We start from the raw sequence: 13743 nt of genomic DNA, 5'->3' as shown, positions 1-13743 counted from the left end.
ATCTTGCTGTTTATGTGTAGGTCTCGCCTACGCAGTGCGTTGCTTTGGAGGACCTTTAGCCGTCGCTCTGCTCTTTTTGGAAGCACACACTCGTGCTTGTGGCGGCATCCAACTTGTGGGAGCGAGCAGGGGTGCGCCACAAGCATGAGTGCAGTGCTTGAAAATGTGCAGACTGCGCGCGCTCGCACGCACGCATCACTCCCGGGCTTGTTCCTTCCATGCAGTTACCAGCAACAGGAGCACGCGTGCACGCACCACTCCCTGCGAGGCTTGTTGTTTCTACTGTGAATGAACTTCCTGCGTGACTTTTTTTATTTCATAATGATGCTTAAATGCTGACAGGTTGGTGTTTCTGTGGCTGCTTAGCAGTCCTTCTAGTAAGTACACTGAATAAATTTAATCACAGACCATTGTTATTTTTGGGATTACAGAATCTCCACATCTCGCCTTGAAACATGATAGGTTTTAGATCCGATTTATCTCAGTGCTGGCACCTCCGTATATGCTACCAAAACATGACTCTCCCTGTAAAGTGGAAAACTATTTTTTTTAATTTCTTATTTTAAGAGGCTTTAATTCATTTTAAGTAGTATTAAAAACGAATTTGGACACTCACTTAAATAGTTCTATGTAAAGACCACTTTTTTTTCCAGGTCCTTCTTGCATGCATTAGTTAATTAATTCTCATTCATCTACAAGTTCACCACACCAGGTTTGGATCCCATTTCTGCACATCACACGCCTCACTCCATGCTTCGATGTAGTTCAAACTCCAACCCTCGCCCTTTTTTTTAACTGTGCATGCTAAAAGGGCAACAGGAACCTAATTTGAATCGCAGCACAAAATGGCCTCTCAGGTGTTATAAAGCACTATATAAATTGTTGAAAACATCATAAGGTATTATTTTGAAACAATTTAAACCACAATTCTTTGTTTACCCCTAGGAATATAGTATTTTGCTGGCTGTATTGATTTGCTGTAAATAACCGGTTCACCTATGCAACAGGATTTTCATCCTTTCTATTAAGTGTCTTTTGGAAGTATATTTTAATGTTACAATGAGTAAAAACAGAGAAAACAAGGCTTCACAAAGCCAATAGGTCATGACAATGCAATAGCTATTGGAGCTGTCATTCTCGTTTAACCATGTTTAGCAACCCAGCCGCTGTTCAGCATGGCTAAAAGCCATGGAAAAAAGCGCTGTGATGCAGCCAACGCTTGCCAAATCATAGCACTTTTTTTATCTCGCAGGAAGGGCGGGACAAGGTAAACAACACAGGGGTTTGGTATGTTAGGTACTCTAGCTCTAGTCTGCATCGTAAGTATGTGCAGCTTTGGCATACTCCCTTTACATCACATAATTGCTTTGTTTTTGCAAAGCAGCTACTCATAACATGGTTTCAAATGACACACGCCTTGGTAAAGCTGCAAAGACACAAGTGCGTGGCTGGGTTATCTTAACGTCGCAACGCTGGGACACATGCTAGTGCCCCAAACCATGGCACAATCGCTACTGCAAATGCATTTATTTATCCAGTGAGTCCTATATAATCCATAGTTAAACATCTTCAAACCTTTTAGTCAACCATCCGAACCTCTTCTGTCAAGAATACGCACTGAAGCACATTTCATCCAAAGCAGTTTATTAACAACCCAATGCATTTCGGGCCTCGGTGGGCCCTTCGTCAGGGGTAACTGGAAAATCAATTAAACATCCATTAAAATACAATATGCCACTGTACATACAACATTTGCACTGAGAACCATTATTTACGTATTGGAAATAATAACCAAACAAATTCAAAATACACGATGCTGTAACTGAAAGGCTATACTATTCCACTCATTATTAAATTAATTGCAGACATTCGATGCTGATCTAGTGTTACTATTGTGTTCACCACGTCACCCCTTCACTCTTTAATTCACCGTCCGAAATCTTCAACTCTCAAATTGAAACCCTTTATCCCACTTCGTTGTTTATCCTATACCACTCTTAATTGCTTTGTTTTTGCAAAGCAGCTACTCATAACATGGTTTCAAATGACACATGCCTTGGTAAAGCTGCAAAGACACAAGTGGTTGGCTGGGTTATCTTAACGTCACTACATATTCTAATGGGAAAAGTGTAAACGGACAAACATCTGGGATTGTCACAACTGAAGAGAGTATTGTTCTTTTTGTCGAAGTATGGGTAGGGACCATTAGGTGGTAAGTGTCTCTGTTCCCAGTCCATACATGAGAGCGTTCATGTGCACCTAGTTGCTTGATATTTTTGGACTCATGTGAGCTGACCACCCAAGCAAGTTGCTTTTCAGGTTTGTACTAGGTTACCAATTGAGCGAGGAAATAGCCTGGGGTGTCTGTGCCAACAATCAGATTTTCACCACACAGTGAAGCCCTCCATTAGATTCAGGTGAGCTCCCATGGGCGGTGGACTCTATGAGCAGGGAAACAACCCAAGCAGGAAGCAGGCTGCCATGGTTTGACAAGAGAGAAGCTGTACATGTCATGGCCACTGGGCCAGGGTAGCAATAGAAACAGAACTAAGCAATCGCATAAACTAGCTTCAAGCTGGGAAAGGAGCGACTGAAAACACAAGCAATTGCGCTGGAACACAAATAAAACAAGCATTGGCATAGCCATTAGGTCTCGTCTTTGGGACCTTATAAGTATCTAGCCATGGAACAGTTGATGTAGTTGCACCAAGGATATTGTGCTGGATAACTAAACACTTATAAGGTCCCAAAGGCGAGACCTATTGGCTATGCCAATTCTTGTTTTAAAGTAGGCATCTGGAATCTTGAATGGGTTGTTTTGTAAGATCTATATAAAACTCAGCAGTGCCCGCATTTTAAAAAGTGCCGTGCATCCTAGCAGGGACATGTGTAGCATCCTCCAATGGCACACATCAATTTGCAATCTGAGTAGGGGTTTCGCTAGATTATTGGTGTAAAAAGCTTTGGGTCTTGGGTAATATATATTCCGAGGTAAAGGGAAACTCTCCTCTGCGATTGTGGCTGCACATTCTGGTGGCAGTTTTGGATTTGGTCTAAGAAGTGTGTAGATTACTGATTTGGACCAGTTAATGGTGTAGCCTGAATATTAGTCCAAATTCGTAAAAATGTGGAGGACTCTATTTATTGATTTTGCAGGTGACGCAAGGTATAACAGGATGTTTTCAGCATATAGAGGTATTCTATCCTCGTGACCTTCCTCCTATTATAAGCCTCTAAGCAATCGGTCGTCCCTGACTCAGGTTGCGAGTGGTCCTAGCATCGGAGACAAGATCAGTGGTGTTAGGGGGTACCCATGGCTCGTACCCCTTTTCAGTGGGAATGTCTGTGAGGTGTAGTTGTTCACTGTGACTTGTCCCTTGTGGTCTGTATAGAGAAGTTTAACACATTTGAGAAATTTGGGAAGGCCATTTTGGCATCTAACGATAATAGTACAGTGTCTTCATCTATTATGTTTTTCCTACCCAGGATGTTATGTAGTCAACGGTTATTTAAGGCTGTGTTGCGGATGGGCATGAAACCCAATTGATCCGCATTTCCTACCTTAGTGATTATGGTGGCGAGTCGGGAGGGTAATATCTTAGTGAGGATGTTGGCCTAGAAATTTATTAAAATCGGTCGATAAGAGCTACAGTTTTCGGCTGGTTTCACTTTTTTATGTATTACCACTATCAAGGCCAGCCTCTGGCAATTGGGTAGGCCCCCCTTCTCATTACTTTTGAGAAACATATTGCGTATGTGTGGAGCAATCTGGGAAGCGGTAGCTTTGAGAAATTCGATTGGGAGTCCGTTGGGCCCCATCGCCTTCCCGGCTTGTATGTTGCTGAGCAGATTTCATCCTCTGTATGATCCTCCTCTAGCGAGTCCCTGACTTCAGTGGACAAGGTCAACAAGGGCATATCATCAAGCAGTTGCTGCGAGTCTTCTGCTGAGGTTTTAATGACCACGGTGTATAGTCTTTCGTAGTAATCGGCAAAAGCCTCTACTATCTCTTGTGGGTCTCTGATGATATGGGTGTTGTTAATCTATCGCCGACTGGAACAAGACCCCACTAATGAACTGAGGACCACGATCCACGCACTGGTCAAAAGGGCAGCGGATGCTGAGCACATATCCAAACAGGAAGCAGATTACCTATGCCCACAGAACACCAGAACCCCATATTTCTATACTGTGCCTAAAGTTCACAAGGGGGTCACTCCCCCTCCTGGAAGACCCATAGTATCAGGGATCAACTCCCTATTGGAACCACTGTCACGCTACTGCGACTTTTTCTTAAACCCCCTGGTACAGTCGACCCCGACATACATCAAGGACACCAAGCATCTCTTACAAGTCCTCAACAACAAAGAATTCAACCCTACCACGCAACTGCTGGTGGGTCTAGACGTGGAGAGCCTCTACACCAGCCTCCCACAAGATGCCACTCTCCAAGTACTCCATGACATCCTTATGGCTACTAACTGGGAACACCACACGCCAAGAGCCTTTATACTGTCATGTGCAACCTTGGCACTCAAAGAAAACTTCTTTGAGTACGACGGCACTCTCTACTTACAGACCAACGGGACATCGATGGGCAGTGTCTTCGCTCCAAGCGTGGCGGGACTATACGTCCACCACTTTGAAGAGTGCCATATAACTACAGACACCAACCCCTACATCAACCACATCCTGAGTTGGCGCAGGTATATAGATGATATTCTGGTGGTCTGGCAAGGTTCCCACTCCGACCTGGACAAATTCATGACATGGCTTAACAACAGGGACCCCTACCTCAAGTTCACCAGCACGGCCAGCAACAGCCATCTCCCCTTTCTAGATTTGGATATCAGAGCCAAAGATGGCACTCTGACCACTACCACGTACTATAAACCGACAGCAAGGAACTCATTGCTTGACTTTACCAGTTTCCACCCACGCCCCCTCAGAGAGAACCTGCCCTATGGACAGTTCTTGCGTATACGCAGGAACTGCACGAACATCTCTGACTATAAAAAACAGGCCATGGAATTGACCAACAAGCTGTCACAACGGGGCTATCCAAGACCAATCATCAACAAAACACAGAAAAGAGCAAGAAACCAAAATCGGGAGGCCCTCCTCGAGACTGTCACCAAAGTCCAAGACAACCCACCCATCACCTGCGTTACGACCTATAACACAGCATCGAATGAGGTGTCGAAAATTATAAAAAAACACTGGAAAATCATCACTTCAGGACAGAGGAAATGGGACCTTCCAAGATTCGCATACAAGCGAAACTCCAATCTAAAAGACCGCCTTGTCAATACCCGTCCCAGACCACCACCCCCACCTGCCACCAACACCCTCCGCAACATATGGGGCCTCCCCAATGTCAGTGGGCACTATCCGTGTAATGACTGCAGCGTGTGCCACCTCACCTCTCACACCAAAACCTTGGATTTGGAACCAAACAAGGTGTGGACCCAGCGTAGCCACACTAACTGCAACTCCCGCAATGTCATCTACTTAATTACATGTAGATGTGGACTCCGGTACATTGGGATGACCACACGAAAAATAAAAACCCGCATAACCGAACACCGCAGTACCATTAGATGCAAAAAGAACATAAGCAAGATGACCAACCATTTCATCACCGAAGGCCACACACCAAATGACCTATCATGGACGGTGATAGAGCAGATCACCTCAGGCGCTGTGGACAATGACCAAAAACTACTGCAGGCAGAACAACGGTGGATCTACCGCCTTTCCACATCCACCCAGGGATTGAATGATGCCATCCCGTGGAATTCCCTGACCCGCCAGTGATCACCCTACCCCCATCATCAAACTATATATGTTTGGGCGCAGTATCACTGGAACGACTACGTCCTCTAAGCAGTCTATCTCTTGAAATTGCCAAAGATTGTCCCCCATTGATTCATAATGCACTTGTTTAAATGTTTTTTATATGCCCAACGCCCACTCAATGGACGAAACGCAATAATTTGCATGCCTCAGGTCCACTCAATGGACAAAATCAAGTGTGCCCGATGTACAACACACCGCGCATGCGCGGGCGATCACCCGTCATACGCCGCACATGCGCAGACCAGCCCGGTCACAATGCGCATGCGCGAACAACTCACACTACCCTCCAGGCTTTCCCCGGAGGAGCATGCACTCGGACCTATTGCGCATGCGCTAAACTATAGACGCGAGCGCCTGGGTGGCTCCCCAGTGGCCCATAACGATGCCTCCCAGCGCGACAGGGCGCTAGAGCGCGCGCGCACCTAAGGCGCCCATACTTACTCCGGGCAGCATGACTCAGGCTTGTGAGTCTTTTCACCATTGCCCTCCACATTACAGGTGCACTTAATTAGACCAATTAACAAGACTACTTAAGACCTGGGAAAACACTCATTCCCCACCGGTATGCGAAGGAGGCACTACAGGTCCAGAGCAGGCTCAACCCAGAAGTACTGTGAGTATGAGAAACCACCACCACGACTCCTGGTAAGCGCTATTTTCTTTCCTAACAGGTCTCCCTAATCAGCATGGTAAATGTTTGTCCCCCCAGGGTCAAGCCTTTGCCACCTCCCAACCTTGAGGTCAGACTGAGCAAAAACTTGCGTAAGAATCCCTCCTTGCGCCGCATTTCACTAATGCACCCTGTTTTTCTCCGTCTCTTAAATCACCTCACTCTCGAGTTATCAGTGCGATTCCCACTGTGATGGTACCACCAATACCATCACACCATAGCCGCCTATAGCCCACCAGCACTCGCTATAGTGACGGCATCAGATGTGCGTAAAACTGTACATCCTAATGACTCTACCTTCTCCCTGTGTGTTTTGTTTTGTCCTTTCATGTTATGTGTACAGGTGGTCTTGAGAAGGGAATCCCCCTCTCACACGTAGATACACTTTAGGGCGTGTAGACACATAGTCTCCCCTACACCCCCACTAGGTAATTTGCACTCACTTATTTTAGGTCCTGAAGAAAGCCAGTCTAGTCATAAGGCACTGGCTGAAACATGTTGACCCATTGGATGTGAGAGGTCGTAACTCGCCCCTTACATCCCCTTGCCTTATTTTTAACCGCTGACGGAGGCCCAGGTATTAAAGTCTAATTTTACCTTCGGGTACTGGGACCACCGTTCAGCCGTTTTAACATCACTTCCTTAACTATCTTCACCGCACACTCAGTAATATACCAGCTCCGCTGTAGTCAGGCGTTGAAGCACACCCGGGGCACGCTAGGTGCCACTGGGTGGGCCCGATGATGAAGCATGCCACCAACTAGGTTGGTGGGTGAGGGCTTTTTGAACACACCTGCTGGGTGTTCACACTCCGTGACAAAACATACCAGAGTCTTCCCCCTCCCCTAAAGTAACTAGAGCTAGTCTCTTTTTGATTTAATCATGTTGTTAATTTGTAGCATGGGGACCCAGCGCGCTGCCTGCTACTGTTTATTTAGCGAAGCTAGCAGTTTGCCCTCTCTATCTCCCAGTTCCTTAATTTTATGTTGTGTTGTAATATATTTGGCATTGGCGACTTCTGTTGCAAGGGCTTTATATTCAAGTTGTTAAATGTGAAGAAAATGAGTTTTCACTAGGTCCTATTAATTCCTCCATTCCTTGCCATCTCGTAACAAAACCCTGCCTACAGCCTCCATTTCTGCTGACGCTAAAAAATATCACATACCCAAACCCCCCGTTCTTTGCAGTTAGCCAATTCCTCAACAGAAAGCCATGAGACACCTACGCCCTGTGTAAACAAGCTTGTTTTTCATCTTCTGCTACCTGCTTGGTAAACATCCTTGACACCGTGATCAGGTTATCTGGACAATGGTCTGAACGCCGAGCCTTGATCTAGCTGATTGAACAATGGTCTGAACACCGCCTTGATCAGGTCATCAACTACAAACACCGCCTTGATTGAACAATGGACTGAATGCCAAAGAGTGGAGTAAAAATGTATATAAGGCTTGTTCACTGTGGAGTAAATCAGCAGCCTCCTGGGTTTTGTCTCTGACTAGCTTGGGACTCTGTTCCGTAGCCCGGGCTATTATAATAAAGGTGGTTCTCTCTGCAGACGAAGGTTTCTGGGTCCACTTTATTATATAAGGAGGGTAAGAGTAGACTCGGGTGATTCTCGCACCGCTAAGCCCCCACTCCTCCTTGAGGTGGGCTTTTCTTGGTTCTACAAATGTTTAATTTGTGTTTGTTAGCCTCGTAGGGGGTCAGTGTATATTCTGTCTCTTTCTAGAACCTTGTGTTTGAGTTGCTCTATTTTTCCCCTCCATTCTCTGTTGTGCCCCACTTGGCATGCTAATGCATGGCTCTTTAACACTGATTTGAAGGCCTCCCATAGTATTTGCGGTGATTTTACTGAACCCATGTTTTCTTTGAAATAGAGGTCTGTTAGGTGTTTGAGGTTGTATTTTATATCAGGGTTTTTGAGGAGCCACGGCTTTAGTGTTATGGTGTTTCTCTGTTGATGTTTGGAGAAGGAGAGAGTGACTTGGACGGGCGAGTGATCTGACACACCACGTGCATAGCATCGGGCCTCCCTGTATTTACCAATATCAGCTGTGTGCATCAGGATACAGTCTATACGGGACTGACTCTTATGCACTCCTGAGAAAAAGGTGAATTGAGATAGCTGTGGATTAAAGTGGCATCATATATCTATCAGGCCCATAGCATGTTACAGCATCTTTGATTTCAACTCACTCAGTAAGTGCTCATAAATTGGGAGCTCAATTCTAAGCAAAACATTGTGTTTTAGTAATCAATTTTGTTGCTTTTCACAAATGAACAATATGTTTTTTGCATTTTGGTTTGGGGAATATGAACAGATCGTTGATAGTAGACCTCAAATAATGTTTGTTTCCTCTATGGTGTATGTATGTACTAGTGTCCATGTCCTGGGCTGTTTACGTAGAGGGGTGGTGGCAGTATACACATTTTTGTGTTTAAGTGGTCTGGGCAGACTTTTTACTGTTCTGTGTGAGCTAACGTCTCAACTCATGTGCAGTTGAACTTAGATGTGACACACAGACCCTGGTGTTGACATTCCCTGTGCTTGTCAAATGTCTGTATGCATGTTGTACCAAGACAGTGTGCAATGAGAGTATGATTGCTGGGACTTAAGGTTCCATTTAGGATTGTCCCTGGTTCAGCATGGCACAGGATGGATGGTGGAGGAGATCCTGACAATGAGGTGATGGAGGATCAAGCAGGACTAACCTTAGAAATTCTATGACGCCCTTGTTAGCAAGGAATTGTGGATTTCTTTTCTGAGTGCTGCCTTTAGGTGTACGGAAGGGGAGAATAAGTGAGTTTGCAGATTCTGTTGTTAAAGGTGTGGAAGTTATGAGGTAGAGTCTTCCATTTTTGTCTTTCCCTGATTTTTACTTCAGGAAAGCTGATGACAGCCAGGTGCAGTGTTCAAACTTCATTGTGCTCTTGTTTTTGACATTCTTGCTTGGAATAAGTCCCATCACTATCTGCTGAAAGAGCCTTTACCTTAAACAAGGTCTGTCACTGACTATAGCACTAAAAATAGTTTTGATAGAGAACTACACACAAGTGGTTCCAGGACCTTAGAAAAATGATCACCTAACTGGAAAATCAGTAAGAAGGTGGGATTCAAACCACCCTACTTTCTTCCATTTTCAAGTTCCTCTTGACCAAAGAAGGGACTGATTCGCTGAGTACTCGAAGAGCTGCTGTGGGACTAGTACTTGTGTCTGCATGTGGGACTAGGGCTGGTGTCCGCAGACTACTTGAGGAGCTGCTGTGGGACATCACAACTACTCTCCAGAGTAGTGGACACATCACCTGAACTCTGCGAAACTTGCTGTTGCCGCTGTGGGTGTGCCTAGCACCTAGAAGTCTGCCTGTCTGCCTGATCAGAGAGGGAAGAAGCGTTTTCCTGGCCGTCTATGAGTAGACTGTTCAGGAGAAGCCTGGTAGTTTTCCTGACATATGGAGCTCTAAGAAGAGCCAATTTACATTCGGAATGAAGAGGACACCGACTTAAGTCATGAGGAGTACCTAGTATCCCTGCACAGTTCAATTAGCAAATTATGTAAAGAAACTACAAGCCGACAGGTGCACCATCAAGCACCCCACCTGGCCGTAACCCCTGCAAACAGCTAACATGGGGCCTGAGACAAAGATACTGAGAGACTGCATTTTGAACTTATGATGATAAGCCTCATATAGGAAAATTAATGATTCCAGGTTGAACTCTTTGGCTCAGGATCGTAAAGAGCTGATCTACGGTATGCCTCACGTTGTGGTTGCTTAGCAAACTAACATATGTGCCTTTTATTTATGCTAAACACTGAAGATATCATGGTACCATATGAACTGGGCGATATGACACTTGGCTAGGACACATACATAGAACATTGTACCTGTTGCACCAATAATGTGTGTAGTATTTTGATTTGCTGTGGCAGTGAAGTGCTTCTTTTTCTATTAAGACAAACACCGGTCTAGACAGTAATTATTGTGTCTGTTAATTGAGAAGTCTCTCACAGTTTGCCCTCTCTACCCTGAGAGTCAAATGCGATAGGGGTGTACTTGACCGATTTTGCAGAGGCATAGTAGGATGGACCCAGGACATCCGGGGCAAATAACTCCAACCACCGCATTTGTGGCCCAGAACCTCTGTCTCTCCCATATGGGGTCTGACAGAACACATAAGACATTTACTTCCTTGATGATATCAGCGGTGAGATCACACATGACATCAACAATTATCTCATAGATGCCAACATCATTGTGAACACTCATCATTTTACATAATATTTCCACAATTAGATTAATAGATACATGAGAATCAATTCTTTGAAGACACAATTTAAGAGCTTTTACTCGCTGACACCACCCCATACATAATAACAAGACGTGGCCTGCTGGATGAACACCAATAAACTAAAACTCAATGCCAGCAAGACAGAGGTGATCTTTTTCGGAAAAAGCCCCCCTCCACCATCTGAACTATGGTGGCCGGCAGAGATGGGACACGCCCCCTCGCCCAGCCACTCAGCAAGAAATCTTGGAGTCCGGTGGGACGACAAGCTGTCATTTGCTTCACACATCCAGCAAGTGGCAGGTTGCTGCATGAGCAAATTGAGAAATCTCTGCAAGATTCTCCGATTTTTACCAACTAGCTGCCGAAAAACTGTAATCCATGCCACAGTTACTTCAAGGCTGGATTACGCCAATGGCTTGTATCTGGGCTTACCAAAGTATCTTATACGACAACTCCAAATGGTCCAAAATGCGTCTGCGAGACTTTTAATGAGGATTCCTTACAAACACTCTATCTCTCCGCATCTCCTTTCCCTTCACTGGTTACCAGTGGCAAGCAGAATAAAATTTAAAGCACTCACCCTGGCTTTTAGATCTCTGTTCGGCAACTGCCCAAATTACCTGAAAGCTAGACTACCAAGATACACCCAAGCCCGGTCCCTTAGATCCAACAACAGTGTACGCATTACAGCCCCTAGAGCAAAAAGAGCCAGGTTAGGTGGACGCACCTTCTTGGCCAATGTGGCGGCACTATGGAACTCGCTACCCCCTGCTCTCCAACAGGCTCCATCCGAAGCATGTTTCAAGCGATTACTGAAAACCTGGCTGTTTGCCCAACCACGCTAGGCACCACGTTAGACTCCAGCTCTCTACCTAAACGGGCACAACACTGTTGCTATAGCGCCGGGACACCTCCTCATGAGGTAGCTGTTCGCGCTTTATAAAACTCTGTATAACTATGTTGCTGACATGCATACATTTTGAGTTACATGGAGTGCATATATTGTTTTAACCTAACATCCCTCAAAATGCATGATGATCTAAAAAATCTTTAAAAAATATCTTTCAATGATAAAAAGGGCTTGAACACCAAGTAGATATAACCATCAGTTACATTTTTTTACTCCATAATCTCTAAGTTGTCTCCAGGTCACACTACATACAAACCTTCCTAGCTCTCATTCAATATTTCACTCAGTGTTTTTTTTAAATGTATGATTACTTTACCTCTACCATGTAACACTATGCATGGCTTAGCTGGTCAAACATACAAGCCAAAATTAAGTGACCTATACAAATAAAAAGCCTTATACCCCATATACTATAGAAATGCACTTAAAGTGGGTGTTTACCTGCTGAATAATACATGTGGAGTTTCTATTCGGACAAGTCATGTTGACCCTTTCACTGCATTTCATACACAGAGTACACCTTGCCTTGTGCATATTATAAAAATATAATATCTGTCAGTCGTCCTCATAGCACTCACCCCTTGTTCCCATATTAAGGTATCCAGGACATTAGGTGAAGTTGGTCATCTCCCTCTATTCTGAGTGCAAAAAGACTGTTTGATTTTAGTGCTAGTTATACTATCATTATATCCTTTAAAAATAATCTAAGATGTTAACCCTTCTCCTGGTATTAATTAAAGAGGATATTGAGTTATTTTCCCTTTCTTAAATCATACACGTATTGGTATTTAGTCATCTCTTGACCTTGCTCAGTGCATCACACAATTCACTTTTTCATACAGTGATATCAAATGTGATCTCATCAGTGATGTGACTGGAGGCGTCTTTATTGATGATGTGTCTGAAATCATGAATTGTGCATTGCAGGGGTGTGAGTTATGGTTTCCATATCTAATCATAACTATTCAATGTCTACATGCTAAAGTCTTATGTGCAAGAGAAGCCAGAAATTCCCTAAATGAAGAGTTTTTGTGAATATTTTAGTTTTGTTTTTTTATGACATGGTGCATCCATATCTCATGTACTTTTATTCCACTGTTGCCAATATTATTTCATAAAGATGTGTTAAAAAGACAAACAAGAACTTTACACTAAAAACAGACTTTTTGAAAGAGCAGTTTCTGCTTAAGAAAAGAGGTCGATTCTTTGAATGTAATTTTGTGTTGGATTTCTGTACTTTGTTTTGAGCCTGCGGGCACCATGTGCCTTTGAGCACGATTGGATGACTATGAGTGCATATGTTAATCACGAAGGTGAGACTAGTGTGGAAAAGTAAATTTTGCCATGTCATATGTGCCTACGTGTTCCCCATGTTATGTCATATGTGCATGATCGATATGCATGTATTCCCCTCTGATCAATTAAAGACGCAATTACAGTTGTGTCCATCTCTAGTATGCCAGTTTCCAGTCTTCGTGAATACAACGAATATTAGGCCTATGTAAAGCTACGTTGCCACATTTTACAGTGTGCACGTTAATTCATTGAATTATCCCCGTTTCTAGGCCTCAAAAGGGCCCGGACTCAGATTCAGCTCCTGTCTCCTGAACCCTCTCCGAGGAGCGATACAGCCCCCACCTGTATCCCTGACCCTTCACTTACTTTAATGCCTCGCAGTGCCCGGCTAGGCCTGGCTCTGCCTCCCAGTCTGCCAAGAGTATGTTATGTTTCTAGTTATCAGTCCAGCCCTCCTTCTCTGCATTCCTAAGCTACTGAATCACATCAATAGTTTCCGTCATGGTCTAGCCTTTATGTCTCCATGTAAGAGAAATACTGTATTAATATTCATAGAATATTCCTCGCACACACAATACATGTAGAATTATGCATGCACCAGTCCTAGTATCAAGTAGCCTTTGCCCTGATAACTTTTGGATTCTATCAACATGTACTCTAAACACCAGATACTAGATATGCCTGGGTACATGTCGCTCTGACCCTCCAGACTTTAGT

Source organism: Lissotriton helveticus, chromosome 10, assembly GCF_964261635.1.
Source record: "Lissotriton helveticus chromosome 10, aLisHel1.1, whole genome shotgun sequence".
In the NCBI taxonomy this organism is placed as follows: domain Eukaryota; kingdom Metazoa; phylum Chordata; class Amphibia; order Caudata; family Salamandridae; genus Lissotriton; species Lissotriton helveticus.
Note: the sequence above shows the minus strand (reverse complement) of the source record.